The sequence below is a fragment of the Delphinapterus leucas genome, chromosome 17 (assembly GCF_059928025.1).
Source record: "Delphinapterus leucas isolate spDelLeu-1000000601 "Yukka" chromosome 17, BTC_Dleu_Yukka2, whole genome shotgun sequence".
Lineage (NCBI taxonomy): Eukaryota > Metazoa > Chordata > Mammalia > Artiodactyla > Monodontidae > Delphinapterus > Delphinapterus leucas.
Genome location: NC_143145.1, coordinates 7,476,047 through 7,497,933, shown reverse-complemented (window position 1 = coordinate 7,497,933; position 21,887 = coordinate 7,476,047).

The window sequence follows — 21,887 nt, the reverse complement described above, 5'->3', positions numbered from 1 at the left end:
CTAACAGTGTAAAGAATAGATTAGAGGATTAAGAAGGAGAGATTGTCTAAGACGTTATTTCACAGTGAGCCATGACGGTGACCCAAATATGGCAGTAACAGAGGGAATGCGGAAAGAGTAAAGGAAGTTGCAGAAGATATATCAGAGGCAGATTCAGCAGGACTTTGGGTCCAACTTGATGTATGTATGGAGAAAAGGGAAGGGAGCATTGAGTTTAGACACAAGAGTCACTCCACTGGCCTTGCCCACAGTTTAGCCCTTGTTGTTCTCAGAAGCCATTCAATTGCATCAGTCAGATCCAATGTCCCATCGGCCTCAAGGCCTCCATCACAGCCAACAACAGAGAAACTGTTGTGCATCCAGATTGAACAAGGGAACTTCTTAGGCCCTTTGGGTACCAAATTCTAAAAGATTTACCTGAAGGGAATTTGACACTTTGGGGAGCCATAGTAAGAGATTCATCCTCTTAGAAATTCAGTCCAGAGAAGGGTTTGGCATCAAGATACCACACCAAAATGCCCTCTGAGTGAAGTACTTCTCTCTGGAGAGAGCCAGAGTCCAGTAAAAGGCAGGCTTCTAAGATGCCTAGACCACTCGCCCCAGTTCCAGGAAAGCACACAGCTGAGAGGATGAGCTCATGATCTTAACCACTGACTAGGTGTACTGCCTCCTTACTACAGCTACTTCTTTACTCAGACAAACCACCCTTACTGCCATCCAGAATTAATATGGGGCTTAAATGAGGAAAGAACTTTGAAAAGGAAAACATACTTTTCACATGTCAGCTGATGTTAAGATGACATCAGGACTGAATCTCAGAAAAGACAAATATAATAATTTGTGGTATTTTTTAATGGCAGCCCTAGCAAGCTAATACAATTACACAGAAATTAGGCTCTGAAACCAATCAAAGCACACCTCTGTCCATCAAAATCTACTTAATTCCTTCTATTGGAATCCAACATCAGCATTGGGGTACAGAAAGGCTCTGGCACAGCTGGTGAGAACACGTGGCTAGTCCCAGACCCCTGAATGGTTCTGAGCAATGAATTTCACCCTCATAACAGACTGACAGCTGAGGTCAGCACAGGAAACTAGAGCAGCAATACTCAAAGTGTGGTCACCAGGATCCCATGGAAGCTTATTGGAAATGCAAATTATCAAGCCCCACACCAGAATCAGAATCCTTTGGCTGGGGGCCTAGAAATTTATGTTGTAACAAACTCTCCAGCTGAATCTTAAATACTCTACATTCCGAGAAGGAGGAAATGTGTCTAAATGGTTTAATGATTTACTGCACCTCTGACCAACACTATGTGTTAGAGATGGCCAGGGAAAAGGGGCATGTGAAATGTCTTCTCCTAGGAGTTTCATGCTCCATAGATGAGGAAGGGTAAATACCCAATTGAACAACAAATAATTATTGAGTACTTACTATGTGCCAGATACTGTGCAATGCCCTGAGGATATACTGGTGAGTAAAAGCTGAGGATTTCTTGGCACTTAGAGTCTTATATTCATGTCATGTGAGGAGGGGAGGAGAGAGGAGAGAGAGTGGCATGGCAGACAACTTTGAGGGCCAGGAGAATTGGCCACGTTGCCTGCAGAGTGCCCCCAGTGGTCCAGAACAGAGGTGCATATGGCGATACTGAAGCTTGTCTAAAGAAGATTCTACTGAGACTGCCTGCATGCTGCATCCCCATGTTCAAGTGTGAGGTTTTTTTTATCCCGGGACCACCGATGACTTTGGCCCTTGGCCAGTATTCCAATGAAGTGTCACCTTCAAAGCCACTTCCACTGATAGCATTCCCAGATCTACTCTGCCACAGGCATTTCTCTACCTTCTTGGTATTTCAAGGTACTGTCTTAAATTTGCACTCCCCCAGAAACTGACCATAAGTTAGGAATTTGGCCCAGGTACCTTATTTGGAAGGTGATTCCAGGAAGCATGATGCAAGAGTGTGGAAGTACAACAGTGATGGGAGGAAAGCCAATGAAGCTAGTGTTAATGAGCAAGCCATCACCATGGGCAACTGGGGCTCAACCCCACAGGGGACCCTCTGGGAGACTGTGAAGTACAGCTTAAAAGTGGGCTCCACAAAGGCAAGGAAGCCAGCTTCTGAACCTACCAGCTGTCCTCCCTCACTGCTTGAGGACTGCTCCTGGGCTCTGAGCTCTGGCTCTTGTGGCCTGCTCTGCACCTGGGCAGAGCATCCTCCTATAGCCAGAGGGATTTCCGATGCCATAGATGTGGAGGTGGACCTTCTGCAGGTGACCTGCAGGGTAGCTGAGGGGTACAGGCGATACAGGTGACAGTTATCCTACAGAGCTTTTTACTAGAATATCACTTATAAAAACAAACACACAGCATCTTGCATCTGAGCTGTACAACACTGTCAGCACCAAGAAAATCTATCAGTCTCTCCTCATGAATCTCAAGTTGGGCAAGATATAGTTCTCTCTGACAGTTTCTGCAACCATCCTATGTCTTATGGAATAATGAAATGTCTTCCAATGAGATATGCAGTGTTAAAACACAGCAATAATCTGATTCCTGGCAACAACAAAGAGATGGTGTTTCCATTCTCCTGCATGTGATTATAGCTAAACATAAGAAGACATTGGTTAGGATTTTAAAATACTGAAAATTATTGGTGGATCCTAATCATTTCCTACAGAGACATGCTAATGGTCTGTGGATGCCATTGCAAATTCAGGGAATAGAGACTGCATCTCTTTTGTTACTGCCTCCCTGGTACCCACGGCAGTGGCCACGCTGAGCAGGAATGTGCTGTCAGCATATAGTTCGCTGAGCAACTTTCAGAGCTTTAAAGAGCTTTGAGTGTGTCTCATTTCACATAAGTCTAATTCGCTTAAACATTCGTAGAGTTTCAAACCGACATGTTGAAAATTCACGCTTTCATTCACTGTTAACAAGAACTTTCTTTTTTCAAGAATAATCTGCAGGCTTCCTTACAAGTAATTCCACAGCCATCTGGAAGACTCGTGTTGCTACTCAGAAGTGCTAAAAGGGATATATATGGAGGCTGGATCCCGACAGAATTGGAAATGAAGGGAAGCACACTTTAGCAACACCCACCTCCCTTCATGGCTTCCCGTCCTTTCTCCTGGCGTCCCCAGAACTCTGGGCATGGATTCCATGCATGCTTCCAAGTCACACAAATGTCTTAGAGATTTAAGACACTACTCTTCCCGCAAAATATATTTTGTTTTACCAAGGATACCTGTAGGAAGAGATACTTATTTCAGAAGGATTCCTCAATAATGACAGTGTTTCAGGCATGGTGATTCCAGGCAGGAAAAATAATCAAGGACAAAATAATCTGTCCAGTCCTCCAGAAATCATAAGGCATTAGTGGACTTACATCTGTTCACAAGATGAACTCCGGGGGTCCAGTGGTAAAGAATCCACCTTAATCTAGAAGGAATTCTTGCATAGGATTATCATGAGATTATAAAAATAAATGAGCTGTAGCACCTGAAAAAAAAAAAGAAAAAGAATCCGCCTTACAATGCAGGGGACACAGGTTCAATCCCTGGTCAGGGAACTAAGATCCCACATGCCGCGGGGCAACTAAGCCCGCGCGCCACAACTTCTGAGCTCACGTGCCTCAACTAGAGAGCCTGCGTGCCGCAAACTACAGAGCCCACGCGCTCTGGAACCCGTACGCCACAACTATGGAGCTCACGTGCCCTGGAGCCTGCGTGCCACAACTAGAGAGAAAACCTGCATGCCACAACTAGAAAGAAGTCCATGCGCCGCAACGAAAGATCTCACGTGTCACAACTAAGACCCGACACAGCCAAATAAATAAATAAAATAATAAAAAAATAATTTTTTTTTTAAAAGATCAACTCTGGTTATCAATAAAGCCATTCAGTACACATCCTCACAGCATTTGAATAAGTGTTGGACACTGTCCGTGGTACTGAAAAACACAGAGGTGAGAACTCTGTGACCCTGAACGTGTGCAGCACTCACTCTAGGGGCACATGATGCCTGTCACCCAGGCATCTGGGTTTGCTGGAAAAGAAATAATTATCTAGGTACAGGTTTAAACTAAAATGTATATTATAGGCATGGTGCTGTGGCTGGCCAGAGAAGGACATCCCTAGCTGGGAGGTCTGAGCCGCCTGATGCAGCAGAAAAGAGTTGGATAAGCCCAGAAACAAGGAGAGCAGACCATAGGAGAGAGAGTGGAGAAAGCCTCACGGTTCCCGCAACCACAAATCAGACAATCAAAAGAACTAAAAAGAGAAATTGCAGGACGAGTCTGAAGGATGGCACACTTGGTTGGATAGATGTGGTGGTTGATAGAAATTCCCCTCTGATGGCTATTCCAGAAGGAAGTTTAGTACGGCAGTTAAGAGCTGAGATTCCAGAAGCAGACTGTGTGGTTTAAGGCACAGCTCTGCCGCTCATCAGGCATGCGACCTTGAGGAAGTTAACTTTGCCCTTGTTGCTTTGGTTTTCTCATCTTTAGAGTGGGCATTATAAGAGACCTACCTCATAAGCTCATTACGATGGTTAAACGAACTAACGGATTTAAAACACTCACATAGTGCCTGACACAAAATAAAAGCTGCGACCCTGTTAGTTGTCATTACTATTATAAAGAATATGGACTACAAAGGCAGTGCTTTTTGTTGGTTTGTTTCTGGGGTGCAAAGGGATCCTGGGATTCTGGGATTGCATCTTTGTATCCAGTTACCCGTTCAGCAAGCATGCATCAAGGGCTGGCCGTGTGCCAAACACAGGTACGTGCAGCCCCTGCCCTCCGGAGGCTTATGGTGGGAGAGCAGGAAGCAGACAGGGAAGACAAGCCTTGCGGATTTGCTCCAAGTATAAAATGCATATTGGAAACAAACGCCTTGTGTTTCTCTTGGGCAGCTGCCCTAAGGCCTTTACTCTTCTCTCTCCCACATCACGCTGCCTCCTTGCATTCTGCCCCACTCCAGGGTGAGAAGGGGAGCTGAGAGCGGGAACATGAAAATGTGGGGTGGAGGGTGTAACCAGCACTATGAAGCTTAAGGAATGTGGGCGCTCTGGCTTGGAGGCAGCTCATTTCCTTCAGCAGCTTGTCTTGTCCTAGAGAATTTTTAGGAGTGGGTGTTTGCTGGATACACAGGATGGCCACTCCATGATACCCCATTATACCACCCACCTCATAAGAAAACCACCACAGGGGCTTCCCTGGCGGTCCAGTGGTTAAGACTCCAGGCTTCCAATGCAGGGGGCATGGGCTTGATCCCTGGTCGGGGACCTAAGATCCTGTATGCTGCGTGGCACGGCCAAAAAAAGAAAAAAGAAAGAAAACCACCATAAACCCTCCCTCAGTCTGGCTTAAGAAGAGTAGATGAAGTTACCCCTTAAGCCCCCCAGAACCTATATTCTGCAAAAATGATATAATTCATTAATTAAAGGAAAAGAGAGAGAAATATGAATACCTACACCTTGATTCAATGCTGTGATGAAGCCTGTCGTGGGTGTTTTACAGACATGGGCTCATTTAATCCTTATAACCCCCCCCCCCCCCCCCCGGGGTCAGTGCTGTTATCACCCTGCTGTATGGCCGAGATAACTGAGGCGCAGCAAGTCTGAGCAACTTGCCCTGGGCCACAGCATTAGCAGTAGAGGCAGGATGTGAACCCAGGCATTCGGCCCTAGGAGCTGCATGCCTAATGGCTGCAGAGGAGGCGAAGCAGGACAAAAAGAGAAGCAGCAGGAGGATAAACAGGTACCCTTTATGGAGCACTTGCCACCAGGCATCCAAACGCCAGGCGAAGACCTTAGGCGTCTCCTTTGGTCCTCAAATCAACACGATGAGGGAGGCACTGTTCTTGTTCCCATTTTACTGATGAAGAGACTGAGGTATAAGTAGGGCAAGTAACTCGCTCAAGGTCACAAGCTTCTAAGTTTGAATTCTTAACCATTGGGGTGAAGGAGAGAAAAATGGAGAAGGAAAGTGGATAAAAGATGAAGCACATCTGTGTATATTTTGTCTCCCCAAATAAATGGAAAATTCCTTGAGGCTAAGAATCAATGTCTTCCATTCCTAACTGCCCCTCCCTGGCTCTTATCATGAGACTGAGCACATCATAGCTCCTTAATTGCAATTTAAGGTGCAAAGTTCTCCTCTGTGCAGAAGCCTGGTGTTTGCACGTGAACAGCCTGCAGAAGATGCTGGTATCAGTTTGCTCCAAATAATATGCATGCTCCCCTTTTGGTTGATGAATATCTCCTCCCTTGAGATTCTTTAGTGATTCTAACCTACCAGCTAAAAATAAGACCCAGATTTATTATTTTTGCTCGTGTCCCTAAAAAATTTTTAAAGTCCAATCCTTCTCTTTTATTATCTTCACACATCCTCCCACCTAATTCACTGAAGGAGCATAATTTGGGGTCACTTTCATGTGGCGGCCCTATCTAAAGACAGCCAGCTGCGCATTACGAAAAGGACACAGTCAGGCTGTGTCTGGCAGCCCCCGGGGGGCGGTCTTAGGTCGGCAGACACACAGTGGGAGAAGTGGGCAGAGGAGAAGACAAGCTATTTAGTTCTTTCTATATGGTCGTTGCACTTTGCAAGTACTCTTTATAAAGAACTTCTTTCAATGGAGAAAATGACATAAATTTGATATGACAAAGTAAGTATGGCACGATCAGAAAAAAATTGCAGTTCTAGGATCTTTTATGTTTTCTGATGCAGATCTACAATTAATTCTTAGCAAAGGGAAGGATGAAAATACCATTTCATTGTCAAAGACTGACATTGTAGCCCCTGGACTATTTGTTAGCGATTAATAAGAAATAGACTCCCATTTTTTGTTTTGGTCTCAGCTCAGAGTGCCTTTTTTTCTGGAGAAATAATACGATAAGTAGAAGAAATTCCTATAAGGATTTGAGGAAGCTAGCAGTAAGGGGAATATACCCAGCAAAAGTAATAAAATTAGAATAACAGAATTAAAGTTTCCTTTTAGCAGCCACCAATCTACTGATTGATTCGGGCAAGAATCATCAATGGATGTGTTTTCCAGTTACTATTGCTGCGTAGCCATTATCCCAAATCGCAGGGTCTTAAACAACCCTTTTATTTTGCCCGTGTTTTGGGGATCAGGAATTTGAGATGTGCTTGTGTGGGCAGTCCTCACTTGCAGTCGTTCATGTGATCACAGTCAGATGTCAGATGGAGCTTCAGCCATCTCTAGGGTTCAGCTGGGCTGGAGTATCCAAGGTAAATAAATCATTTGCATGGTGGCATTTGGTGTTGGCTGTCGGCTGGCAGCTTGGCTGTGCTGTTGACCAGAGTGGCTACTCACGACCTCTCCAGCATGGCAATGTCGGGTTGGCCAGACTTCCTACAGGGCGCTTTGATCTTCCCAAGGCCAACATCGCGTGAGGACAAGGCAGATGCTGCGTGGCTGTTAGAGAGAGAGCTTCAGAGGTCAAGCAGCAACGCTTCCCCTACACTCTAGTGGCCAAAGCCAATCACAGCCTCACCTAATTCAAGGTGGAAGAATACAGACCCCACTTCCCACTGGGAGGAGTCTCAAAGACTTTGGGGGCCATATTTTATAAGCCACCACATAGGTTAATCCCACTGTGTAGGAGTTTATTGGGGAAGAGGATATTAACACAACCTCAAAATATTTTTCAGAGATTATCTATTTATTGGAAAAGGAAAAGAGATCCTTTTACAGTGGAGAAATCTGATACACACCACTTTAACCAAGTTAATATCACTATTAATGGGACATAATGCACTGTGTGCTTTCTAATATGCTGTCCCGAGGGGACACTTGAATCTAAACAGGAGAAGACAAGAAGATGAAGCCTAATCGAGGGATATCCTACAAGACAACTGGCCTGTGCTCTTCAAAAACGTCAGTGTAATTGCAGCAGATGCTCTCAATGCCGCCCCCCCTCCGCGTGCCATCGGCACTCCCTGTTACAGTACTTGCATTCGGAACTCCGCAGGAGGCAGGCTGGAAGGGCTGGGGAAGCTAAAACCCCTGGAGCAGGCTTCATCCAAAACAGATGGGAGCTAGGATCCGTGCCCTGCTTTCTTGTCTAGGATGGGATGACGCGGGGGCACTTTCTACACTGCCTCCCAAAGCTCCGGCATTGGAATTTGAGCCTCAGCTGTTCATACTGGTTACTTGCTTGATAACACACTTACATTGGCTTCCTTCCCTTCCTTGTTCCACTTCCACATTCCCTAATCATACTTCCTAGAATCGCCTCCTAAATATCTACCTGCATTTGAATCCCTGTCTCAGCCTCTGCTTCTGGGAGAATCTGGTCCAACCCAGTCGTGAAGGACAAAGCAAAGACTGAGCAATCGCTCTGAATGTAAGGTGAGTGAGCAGACAAAGGGGAGCAAGAGAGGTGTGGTCTCGGATGGGAACCAAGCCTGGCGAGGAAAAGCTATGAATGATACTCTCGGGAGAATTAGCAAAATATGATGGTGGGCTGCAGATGAGATAATAGTACTGTATCCATGTCCAGTCTCCTGAATTTTATAATGACACTGCAGTGGCATAAGGCTTGTTCTTGGTCCTGGGAGATGAATGCTGAACTATTTAGGGATGAAGCTGCACGATATCTGCAACTCATTCTCAAATGGTTTAACAAATAAGAAGAATATGAGAGATTTAAAACAAATGTGACAAAATATTAAGAACTGGGAAATATAAGTGAATAACATTTGGATGTTAATTGTTTTATTCTTGCAACTTTTCTGATCTTTTAAAATTATCTGAAAATGTTATGAAAGAGTACTAGCGATAAAAAAATGTATGGTCAATGTAATAGAAATCGGAAGGAATGGGACACGTATCAAAAAGGAGAGTATCTGTAGCTGATTTTTTAAAATGTGGCTACAAGCTTCCAGGCAGGTAAGAAATATATAGGATGATGGAAGAAGTGGAACGCTCTAAAGACATGTCAAATATTCCTCAGATTTTAGATACATCTGAAGATGTTTGGCTTATGGTGGGTTATTAAAGCAAGTCAGAAAGGAAACTAACACTCCTTGATGAGGCTGGATGATGTACATACGTCTATCCCTTTAATGGTAATGTCTACGTGACTAGGGCTGGTAGCTTTTGCATGGATGTGAGCCGCTCTGAGTTTCACAGCGCTGGCACTGCTTCAATATTGTGAAGGTGTTATTGGCTGTTTCTGCAGAGGCTCAGAGAGACTAGGTAACTTGCTCAAGATCTCACAGGCAAGTGACAGAGCCACAGTTCAAACCCTGGTCTCGTCTGTATCGAAACCTTAACTCTTTCCATTCCTCCCTCACAACATCCCAATTTTCCATTAAGAGCCTGTGTCTAGTCTTTGGAAAGCCCAGCCTTTGGCATCAGACAGACCACCGTCCTATCATCGGTACTGACCTGCACGAACCACTGGATGGACTCCACACGGCGGCCCTATGTCCTTGGATAAACGGAGAAGGAGGCTGATGGGAAATGCTCCGGTGTGCATGGCTGGTGTGAATTTACATCCCCCTCCTCCCTTCTTAAGCAGGTCGTGTGGCCGCTGCAGAGTTCTCCAGGCTCGCCCAAGGTTCTTGGTGGACTGCATGCTCGCCAGGAGTCAAAACTTCTACCAAGAAAAGCTAATCTGAATTTGAATTTGAATCACCAGAGGTTTAAAGTATTTTATTATTTTATACAACTCAGAGTAACCTTATCAATCTAACCTCCTAATTTTTACAGATGAGGAAACCGCGGCCCAGGGCAGAAGGATGCCTTGGTTGGAGCAGCAAGCTTATTAGAAGAAGAGGCAAACACAGAGCCATTAGACAAGCCAGTGCTGATTCCTCTGGGGAGATTCATTGGCATTCCCAGGCTCCATTTTTCTTTATTTTTAAAAAACCATGTTCTTCCCGTTTTACTGAAATAGAAATGCTCCGACAAGCTTGGAGATGTTAATAGACCATCTGAGAAAGCTGGCAGCAAATGCAGACGAAAATCTAAAAAAGGACGGTCGGTGCTCCTGACTTCTTTGTCCCGTCAGTGTAGCTGACGTGTTTCCAAAGGACAGACTCAGGAAGGAGTTCGCATGGTGTGAAGACTCATGGCGAGTCAGACCTGCTAAAGCAGTGAGAGTGGGAACCGGGCGGCCAAAGACACCTTGGACAGAATAAATCTCCCTGAACCTCAGGAAAATAGAAACCAAAGCCCAAGAGAAACAGAGGACATCTTCATGCAGAGCCTTACCACATCAGAAGAAACCAGATATCTGAGCGTTTGGAAGAATAAGAATATATTGTATGAGCAGGGTAGAAAACCTCCAGAAAAGAAGCATGCCCAGATTTGCATGTGTGGAGGAGGGAGTGGTGAGAGAAAATGTGCCTTTTCTACAACTGATCCGGCAGAATTTCATCTGCCTAGTTTTTAAAATGATATCCCCCCCAAATCTCATTTACTTAATTATAAAAAGATGTGTGCCTACATGCATGTGTATAATGTGTATTGGTATATGTGTGTATACATATGTATATATGTATGTGTGTGAGTGTGTATTGTCTCTAGACCCTTACTTTTATTCCCTATATATTTCTTCTCTCCCCTATGAGCTATAGGTCTGGAGACTAGACATAAAGCCCTTGCAGTAGGAATCTAGTTTTCTTTCCCTTCCCACTTGGGCTTAGTAAGATGAGATGCATATTTATATTTGAAAGGAGTCCAATCAGCAAAATAACTCTGAAATTACCCATTATTTGGCCCAGATTCATACACCTGGGCATTAAAGCAGTGCTGAAACTTATTTCCAAGTCACCACTGACAAGCACTCCTTAGACAAAGTGACCAATGCCTGTAGAGTTCAGAGTATGGGTGTCTGCACAACAAATGGGCAAACTCTAGGTCTAAAACCCATCCACAACCCTTTGCATTGGTCCTAGGAGGTGGTGGTGTTTAGAATGTGTAACCATGCTTGGAGGGATGATAAATTTTACGAAGCAATCATCAAATCGACGTGCTATCTGGCTCCATCAGATATGCCAACATGATTGATGTTTGCCCATCAGTGGAGTCAAGATCTGATCTGCTGGCCCAGCAGTGTAATCAAAACATAACCTACTCTGGGTCCCAGGACCTGATGAGAAACTTAGTAGGGGGCTGTTTTTATTATTGTTATTGTTATTACTCTTCCAAGGGGCCTCTCTGACTACTGAATTATAAGTGATTTCTCTTGCAGTTTACTGCAATTTGCCACTTTGCTCCTCATGTCAAAAATCCAATATAATTTTCAGCCAAAAAATAAGGTACTACATTATGATAATGGCATCAGCATTTCATCCATCAGCAGCAACTAAATACATTACTTACCACATTTCAGAGGAATTCATGATAAATTTGAAAAGTTGCCCTTTTGGAAAGAATGAACTTAAATCTTTGGATTATCATCTAGGTTTGGGAAAAGCCTGGCAGTCTGGCCTACTGCAGACGAGGGAGTCTTTTTAGAGAATGGCCAGGACTGCCTCACACTCACAGATAGGTCAGGATAGGGATAATAAGAATTAGCTGGAAGGAAGTTTACAATCTGGGTAGTGGCTGCTCCAAATCCCACAGTCACTGGCTTTGAAGAGCCATCTGTCTGGAACTGATTGGCTCAGAGAGCTGGCACACAGAGATAATGAATCCAAGGTCACAGGGTCAAGTTCATGTGCATCTGAGCCAACTAGCTTGTGCAGGGTAGTAAAGAACCATGAGTCCACAGCTGCTGGACACTCTCCAGCCCCATTGGCTATGTGTGCATACAGCACTGGCTGCCAAGAAGAAAAATGGCAGGAGCTGTTTCATTCAATTCAGAAAGCTTTATTTGAGCACTACTTGAACAAGATTATGCTCCCCCACCTAAGTGGAGTTAGCAAGTTAGCAAGGTCTGATCCCAGCCCTCAAGAAACTCAGTCTGGCAGTTGAACCAAAGAGGAAGACTAGTCAATTCTCATGGAGCTAGAATAAAGGAAGAAAAGATGCTGTATAAACAAGGATGGGAGAGACAGTATCTTAGAGCGGAGGCTGCCAGGGCCAGGTGGTATATTAAAAGGGCCCTTGGGACTTCCCAGGTGGCACAGTGGTTAAGAATCTGCCTGCCAATGCACGGGACATGGGTTCGAGCCCTGGTCCGGGAAGATCCCACATGCCACGGAGCAACTAAGCCCATGCACCACAACTACTGAGCCTGCGCTCTAGAGCCCGCGAGCCACAACTGCTGAGCCCATGTGCCACAACCACCAAAGCCCACGCACCTAGAGCCCATGCTCCGCAACAAGAGAAGCCACCACAAGGAGAAGCCTGCGCATCGATCGCCACAACTAGAGAAAGCCCGCGTGCAGCAACGCAGCCAAGAAAAAAAAAAAAGGCCTTGACGATAATTATTCTTTCACCAAGAAGAATCAGGAAGTGAGTTTGGGGTAAATATATCCCCAGGTGTTTCCTTGAACAGTGACCTCAGATCTCTCCACTACAAGTCTCTACTTCTTTCAAGGAAGTCTTCTCTATACAACTCCACCCCCTTCCAGTTTCAGTAACCCCTCAACTTTCTTCTCCCATCGTACCCTAGAGATGATGTTTTATTGGCTTGGCCAAAAAATTCATTCGGGGCTTTTCTGTAAGATGTTAGATGTTACAGAAAAACCCGAACGAACGTTTTGGCCAACCCAATACTTTGGGTCCCCCGCTGAAGCACACTCTAACCAGGAGTCAGCAAACTTCTCTAGTAAATATATTCCCCTTTCCAGGTCATACTGTCCCTGTCACAACTCTTCAACTTACTCTGTCCTTGTAGCATGAAAGCAACCATAGATAAAACATAAAGGAAGTGACATGGCTGTGTTCTAATAAAACATTATATACAAAACCAGCTAACAGACTGGTTTTAGCCCGTGAACTATAATTTGATGCTTTAAGCAATGGGCTGAAGAGAAAGCAGTTTATTGTTAGTGCAAAAGGAACACAAGAGAGAAGAAACATGATACAGGGAAAGAAGAGTGGCCAGTAAGGATTGTGTTTCCAAGCCAGCTTCTAATGTGGGCTATTAGAGATTAATCCTCTGGATAAGCTATTGAAAATGACAGAAACACAATCTCAGAATTATCTTGGCAAAGAGGCAAGAGAGCTGAGGTATTTATACTCCCACATGCATTAATCATAGTTTAAGGGCTTTCCTTGTGAGGACATAATTCCCAGGAAATTCCAACCCACCAGATTCTTAGGCAAACTGGGTTTTTCCACCTTTGACAAAATATACAGACGCTGGCCATTGGAAGTCAGGCTGCTTGCAGCGAATAGAGGTAAGGATCCAAGGGAATGGAGTGAGCACAGACAGGGTCTGTGCCAGCCCATTTCTTGCACAACTCAGATCCGGCCATGCCTCACATTAAGTTGACTCAATCTTAAAACTAATTCTTCAGAAGAGTAATGAAAATGTCTTAAAAGAAGAGAGGTAGTGGGGTGCTGGGCCAGGTGCAGTCTTCACTACTACAGCTGAGCCCTAGGCCATAGTTGATACTCATCATGTCCCTCCTCTACCATCCATTCTAGGCTTCTCTCATCAGCCAGCACTTTTGCTGATCTAGGCACATTCTTGCCAAATGGGTTAACTTAACCTTAGCATTTCTCTAATCATGGCCATGTACTCTGAGAACAGAATCTTTCATGAAATAAAATGGTGACACTATAAATAAATCTCTCAGCACACAGTAGGTGCTCAAAATTGCCAATTCCTTACCTTCAAATTGTACCCACACGTGAAATAAATGTGATGGGTTTATTTCACAACAAAATAGAGCATTTAAAAAATTTTGAAACGCTTCTTCTGCCTGATTTCATATGCTAACGTGTTCTTGCCAAATCCAGCTGTTGGCTCATCAAAAAGAGCTCTAATGAGTGTTGACTCTCCTGACGCTTCCCTAGTAGATACCGTAGCATGCCACTTGAAAAAAGCAGCAGCGCTGACGGCTGCTGGAGCCCAAAGCCAAAGAAATGATCCTGAGTCCAGAGGCGATTTCCTCTCTGTTATATTATCTGCCCTTCTCATTAGCTGCCCGATAGAGTGGGGCTCCACAGGCGAGAATAGTTCTTGCCCTGGCATTATTGACTTTTCAGAACCTCAAGGCTTTTCCAAACAGCATATTTTCAGGCTCATTTCATTTCCTGCCTTTGCTTCAGCAGTCTGGAAAGACAGGAGAATGCTCTCCATCCTTTGTCCCGGAGGGCTTGGAGAGGCCATGCCAGCCAAGTTGATGTCAATCTCTTTGGCAGGCCCACGATGGAGGGAGGACCTTGGAGTCCACTGGTGCCAAATGGGTCCATGCACAGCTGAGGGTGGAATCAGCTTTTTCTGGCTCCTCACGCTGGATGAGGGGAAGGAAACCATCAGGAAAGAGTTGGCCAAAGTGAGAGTCTGCAGGAGAGAAAAGGCTTCTCTCCCGGCCCTCTCCTCAGTCCAACAAGGGAGCTGTGGGAGAGGCTCGCAGCTAAGTATCAGGCTGGGGTCTCATTTAGGAAGGGGTTCCAGAAGAGACCATTGGACAACTCACCCCATAAGGAGGCAGCCCAGTCCAGAATCCTGGGCTGTCCCTGCTTCTCCCCTCTGCCACCTGCAAAACCTGGGCCACTCACATCCCTTAGGGCCCAGTGTCCTCATCTATAGGAAGAATCATTAATACATGCCCTGACTATTTCACTAAAATTCTTGGCAAAGACACAAAACTAAGACCATAGATGTTAAACTCTTTCGTAAACTGTAAAACACTTTATAATCGCCATCCGTTAGGATGAGCCTAGGTGTGTCTTCAGGGAAAGAATCTGCAGTCAAATGTCTTGGGTTTGAATTCTAGCTGCATTTCCAATTAGTCAGAAGACATCAACACTCCGCCTCAATATTCTATTTCGGAAAATTAAGAAAGTAACTCCTCCTGCAGAGGTCTGCCGTGGAGCTTAAGTGACCATGACTGCAGTTATGCAAGGGAAAGGATAAACTGCTATTTACGTGTCCCAAGCACTGCCTCCAGAAGATAAAGCAAGAGAGTATAAGACAAAGAAAGGTGGTTCCTGAATGAATGAGCAACATAAAGTGGAGTAATGTACCTAAACACTAACAATCATGATAATAATGACAATGGTAACAACGAATTCTATTAAGCTAGGCGCCGTCCTAGCCAGTTCACTCGTATCATCATAGCTAATCCTCATAGCAACTACACGATAGTTCTGTTACCAGGCTGATTTTTCACATGAGTAAAGCAAGGCTTTAAGGAATTAAGTAGCTTCTCCAAAGTCACCCATGTAGTCCCTAGAAAAGCCAGGATTCAAAAACCACGTCTCTGACTCTAGAAACCAGAGTCTTGTACAGACAGATGTGCACATACCCAGGCACGACCAGAAAGGGCACAGGGCTTCACGAGCGAGCACACGGGAGAGGAAGGGTTAGCACTCACCGAGTGCATGCACGCATTCCATATCTACTAACCACATGATCTTGGTGTGATTATTATCCCTGTTCCACAGATGAGGAAATGGAGGAATGGTGAGGCTGAAGAGCTCACTGCAATACTAACACCGAGTAAGGGGCAGAGCCAAGATTCGAACCCAGGCAGCCCGGCGCCAGTCCCTGCTCCATCCACCCCGCGCACTGCTTCACAGGCACAAACAGTCACACGTGGAGCGGTGCATGCACGCCCGCCTGTGCACACACACACGTGCACGCACACAAGACTTCTAGTCATGAGAGCCTTCTCCTTCTCTTCTTCTGCGGGGCCCTCGCTGACACGCAAAGGAGATGGAGAGCCCCACTGTCACGGTCATGAGCGGACCCCTTCTGGTTCCGGGAGATCAGAGGCCCCTGGCAATGGGAAACCGCAGAGGGGAGGGTACTGGGTCCATCTAGAAAGGCTGTGCTGGGCCACAAGCCTAGAATTCTGAAGAGTCTGCTGTCGCTTTGAGTTTCTTCCATGTTCACAGAAGAGTAAAGAAATGTGAGCCACGGGCCTCGCTCAGCATCTCCTCAGGAGCCACCAGGCTTTGCTATTTTAGGTGGCTTGTGGCATTCAGCAGTTTCTCTTTGCACTAGAAAAACATCCCACCTTCGGGGGCGGTGGGCGCCTTCTCAACTCAGAGGCCTTTAGTGACTTCAATGAGGAAGAGAAAGAACTTATATTTCTGCAGAGCGAACGGGGAGTCTTAGAGGTGGGAAGAAAAGAAGACGCCAGCGGCTGGAAGCGCAGAGGGACAGAATGCACACAGAAGCGCGCGCAGCACGGCGACATGACACATCTAGGGGTCTTCTGTCTCCAGAGCACCCCATTCCCACAACCTCCACCTCCATCACCCCAAATCGCTCCTCCCCACAGCAGCCCGGTCACAGCTCTGCAGAAAACCCTCACCGCCCTTCCAACGCCCTCAGAAAAAACAAAACTCCTTCGGCAGGGCTTACAAGGAGCTGCCTGGGTTGGCCCTGGCCAACGTGGCTCTCGTCCCCTGCATATCGGGCACCTCCTACCTCCATGCTAAACTGGTCCCCGGCAGAGCAGCTGCAGCCCTCACGCCAGCGTCCGAGCTGCTCCGCCTCCGCCCAAAGCGCTTTCCTCCTGACCCTCCGTGCGCCCTCTGTCTCACAAATCACATCTGCTCATCAGGATTTGGTTCAAACATCTTCACCTCCCCAGAACCCAGCACCCCACACGTGCGCACACCTCCCGGAGTCTGATTTCAGATCCCTCCTCGGGATCCCCTAGCAGCCTGCACGGTCCCCCTTTCAGAACACGCCCCTCACTGTGTTATAATCACTGATGCAACCAAACTCTGGGCAACTGCAGGACCAGGACCTGCGCACCCCGCACACGGGCCCCGCACGCACTGCGCACTGAACAAACGCCTACGGATTACCCTAATTTACGCTGTTGTTAGAATCAAGTGAGATGACGACGTGGAATATTTGGTGACTTGAAAATAACTATATAAGCTAAACGTTCTACTTCTAATGGCTAACGAGATAAAGGGAACTTTGCCCAAAGCCTGTTTGAAAGGCATCTCTGATGAAAGAAATGTCAGACAATTTTAAAATGCTGTTTCTTATCAGCAACACAGTTTATAATGGAAAGGCTTTTTAAATTTGTATATATAGGTGTGCTTTTGTTTTTATTTTTATCCCTGCCTTATTCCAAAATAAAAAGAAGATTTTGAGGCAATTTTTTAAGGCGTCACCACGTTTCTCACCACCCCAACCTTGCCCAAAGGGTAAAAATATCACATTGCCTGAATTTTGGAACGTTCAGGAATAATTTTGTTTGAGAGTTTTGCTGACCGGGGTCCACAGTGCTGAGAGATCTCAGCGGGCCGGTGGCAGGTAACCCCAGGATCTACACTTGGCCCAGGCTGTGGAGAGATTTGAAAATGGTGAAACCTGAGCCGTTGAATCCCTCTTGGAAAGTGAGAGGTCAGACCAGCGTAGACACTCAAAAGGTGTTAGTTTTATCAGAACTTACTGTGTACTCTGTATTAAAGGCTTTCCATGCATATTCTTGTCTAAATCTCAGCAGAAGGAAGTCCAAATGGTTCCCCATTTTGCACCTCAAGACCCATCTTTCAGCAAGCTCTACCAGCTGGCCCCGCCTCAGGGCCGGAACCACACCCAGGACCCTCGGCCCCACGTGTGAGGCTCTGAAGCACTGTGCCAAACGCCCTCCCTGGTCTGTTTCATCTCACCTCTGACATCTGCCCTGAGATGTGAGCTATGACTACAAGGCAGCCCGCAAAAGGCAGGAGTGAAGGTCAAAGCCGCCCCCAGGTGCAGGAGAAAATCTGAAGGGGAACAGCCGTCACAGAGTAGGTGGTAGGGAAAGAACAGGCTTCGGGTTCAGAGAAACTCAGGTTCAGATCCTGGCCTCTCCAAAGGAGCACCAAAACTGGGCAATAAAAATGTCTGGGCTTTTATTTCCTCATCTGTACAAATAAAATTTTAAAAAGCAATTTTAATCATCCCAGGTCTATAAGGATTGGTGAAGTCTGTGCGTTTTCGGCACAGTTCACACAGGAGGACCTCGAATTACATTGGCTTTCTTGGTTAGGGCAGGTCACTCAGCCCAGACGCTACTGACATTTGAAACTGGTGAAATCTTTGTTGTAAGCAGCTGTCCTGTGCATTGCACGACCGTAAGCAGCATCCCTGGCCTCTACCCATGAAATGACAGTAGCATCACCCCAGCTGTGACAACCACAAATATTCCAGACATTGCCAAATGCCCCTGGGACGGGGCAAAGTCGCCCCTGGAAGAACACTGCTGGGTTAGATGGGAGTCAGAGGAAAGGCAGTGGCCCTTGAAGCCAAAGTTACAAACTTCAAAAGGTGAAGGCCCCCTGCCAGTAAGTCTCACTTATCATTGCTGCTCCTGGAAAAGCCACTGCTGGGCACGGGGAGGGCTATTTGTGTGTATCAGGTTGGCTAAGCCATAGTCCCAGATATTCAGTCAAACTCAAGTCCCTGTGTTGGCGTGCAGGTACTGCACAGATGTCATCAAAACCCCTAAACAGCTGACTTGAAGAAAAGGAGTTTGTCCTGGATAAGCTGAGTGGGGGAGGGTGGGGGGAGGGGAGGGGAGGGGATGACTGAACCAATGGGAAGGAAGGCCTGAAAGGTAGGGCTGAGGTTTCCCCAGGCAAGAAGAACTTCTGCCGGTGGATGAGAGCTGCAGCCTGTGCTCGTGGGTTTAAGCCTAAATTAATCCACCTGTTCTAACGTCCTGCCCTACAGATTTTGCACTTGCTTAAGCCAGCCAATCACACAAGCCAATTCTCTGTAATAAATTTCTAGATAGATAGATAGATAGACAGGTACACACATATATAATATATACACATCTATATACATATAACCTATATACACATATATACTATATATAGATGTATGAATATACATACATAGATCTACGTGTGTTTCCATATCTATGTGTGTGTATGAATGTGTGTGTGTGTGTGTGTGTGTGTGTGTGTATCCTTATTCTGCTTCTCCAGTGGACCACTGAATGATACAAGGCTAGCAAACCACATAAAATTTTGAGGTTGAACTTCATTCCCGTTGAATAAAGGGCAGCCCTGCAGGACTTGAGTGCTCTCACATTCAGGTTGTCATTCCCAAAGGAATCCTGACATCTCTTCTGACAGCTGTGCAGATATGGAAGCAGCTGTGTAATTATGGGCTTGGTACTTAACCTCTCTGATCCTCTATTGATTGACTCATCTATAAGCCTCTTGGGGTTGTAAGAATCCAATGAGAAAATATGTGGAGTGCCTAAAAAAATATGGCATTCTTTACGTTAGATACACATAGACGATGAAAAGATTTTTGCAATCTTCTAAAATATATAAATTACAATAAAAAATAAGGTTTATTAGTGCATCCTGGTTTTTTTTTTTTCCTGGTTATTTTGAAAGAAGTATTCATGTTCTTTTTAACTTAGTCACAATATAAAAGGATTTACAGAAGCTAAAGATACTTATAGAAATGCCCTTATCGAAGAGGATGACATACATTTTAAAGAGGTCACAGCAGTGTCATGTGAAGCATTTAGGATCCATTAAAAGGTCTAAGTATTTGAGGCAATAAAACATCAATAGTCTCTTTGTTCGTTGAGATGTCAGCCTTTAGAATCTTCCATATAAAGTTCTATTGATTATGGATCTGGACTCATTTGCATTTTAAATGTCTCTCTCTGGCTGGTCTGCGGCAAACAGAGTGCAACGTAATTGCTATTAATCCTCCAGGCGCACGGGGTGGTGGGAGTGGTGTAGACAGGGAGGAAGGGAGTGCACAGGATACAGGAATTGATGGAAAATGGGGCGGGGATTCATTCAGGTTTAGGCAGTTGTGAGAGTGCCAAGAAGCAAAGAAGAAAAATGAGGAGGAAAACAACATATTTTAAAAAGAAAATAACAGATTGATTTACGCTGGTGGAAGTGTCTGGGAGAGAGGTCCACAAAGGGACTTGGATGGAAAGGATGCAGACTGCAGAGCGTCGTGGGCTGACCTGGATGGCAGCATGTACCACTATATTTTAACCATCCATTTGCCTCAGCTCTGGGCTGTGAACACCTTGAGGGCGGGGCCATGTCCTTCCACCATGGTGCCCAGCAGACCTGTGCACACACTCCATGACCATTGGGTATCAGAAGGGCTCCACTGGTCAGTGAAGCCTGCAGTGGGCTGCTTGGGCTCACGTGCTGGTCCTCGCTCCAGGCCACCACTCCAGGCCCTAAGGAAGACTGGCCAAGACAAGGCCAAGGTCCTCGCTGGACCAACACTTTCCAGGCAGGTGACCTAGACAGGGAGGCACACTCATGCAGTCAAAGAAGTGCCAGGTTCCAACACTGGAGATTTTGTTCGCTCTTGGGAGCAAAACAGAACCCGGGCATAGGACTAGAGCCACGGGTCAGCCTCAGAGGCCAGGGGTCCAGGGAAGGGGGCGTGGGGTCCTTTAGGGCCAGGGCTGGGCGTAGAGATGGGGCAGAAGTGCACTAGAGAAGGCTGTTTCCGAGCCATGCCTCCAATTACAGTCACTCATTATTCACGGACTCTGGATTTGTGAATTCGCCTGTTCACTAAAAACATACTTGTAACCTCAAAGGCAATACTTGTGGAGCTTTGGGGGTCCTCTGTGGACATGTGCAGAGCTAAGAAAAATTTGAGTCACTCGATGGACAAGTTCCCAGCTGAGATGGGACCAGGAGATGCTCTGCCTCATTTCAACTCACACTGCAGCCTACTCAGTGCTACATTGTCCCTATTTGGGGGCTCTTTGGAGGTGATTTCGCTGTTTAAGATGCACCCCCCCAGCGTAGTCCCAAAGTGCTGTCTGATGTTCCTAAGCACAAGAAGGCTGTGATGTGCCTTATGTGTGTAATAAGCTTTGCTCAGGCATGAGTCCTGGTGGCTGTAAATCCAATGTTAATGAATCAAAAATCTGTATTAAAGTGTCTTTAAACAGAAACACACAAAAAACAAAGTTACAGACTGATTACTTGATGACAACAATGTGACCAGAGGCTCCCAGGAAGCTAACCCTGAACATCCCGTAGGAACAGTGGCTCAGTATTTGCTAGTTCGGTGTTCACAGCGACTCTATAACACATATCTCCTGAGAAGAGTGAGAACTGGCTGTACCTCATCGCCTGGGATGAGGCTGCACGGATAGGCTCTGAGCTAGACAGGAACTCCCGTAGTGGGTTTTCCCATTAGGGTGCGTTTCTCTCCCTGCTCCAGACTTCTCATCATCCGAGGGGCAGTAGCCTATAAGAATTCATAACCTCCTGCCTTCTGCAGCCAAGGCAGGGAGATGCCAGCTCAGGCAGGAAAGAATACCTGGCAGGTAACAATTAAGAAAAGCAGACTTAAATTCCCCATCCCTCGGGCAAAGAGAGACAGCACAGCAGTCATAACACAATTATTGTCCTTGCCTCTTTGGGATTATTATATGGCTCAATCGTAACAATAAAAAGAAGCTATTCCTAGCCCAAACCGTCTGCAGAGAGATGGCCTCAAAGAAGCAAAGCTACTTCTGTGCCCTCAGAGGAAGCCACGTTATGTGAAAGCTCCAGGGGAAGGCAGAGGAGCCACTACTGGCGCAGAGCAGAGAGCAGCCTCCCAGGCCCCACGACCTGGGATGACTTTGAGACAATTTCAGCTTTATCCCCACCACGGCAGAGGCACATCTCAGTGCCCTCTTAGCTCCTTTCCCAAAGACAATTTAGTAACGTCAGGAGGTGGATCTGTCTTTTTTATGATCGTATAAATAACAGCCATCCAGGGCTGGCCTTCGCTCTTGTTCTCTCCAAATATGAAATTAGCTTCCGCGGGAGAA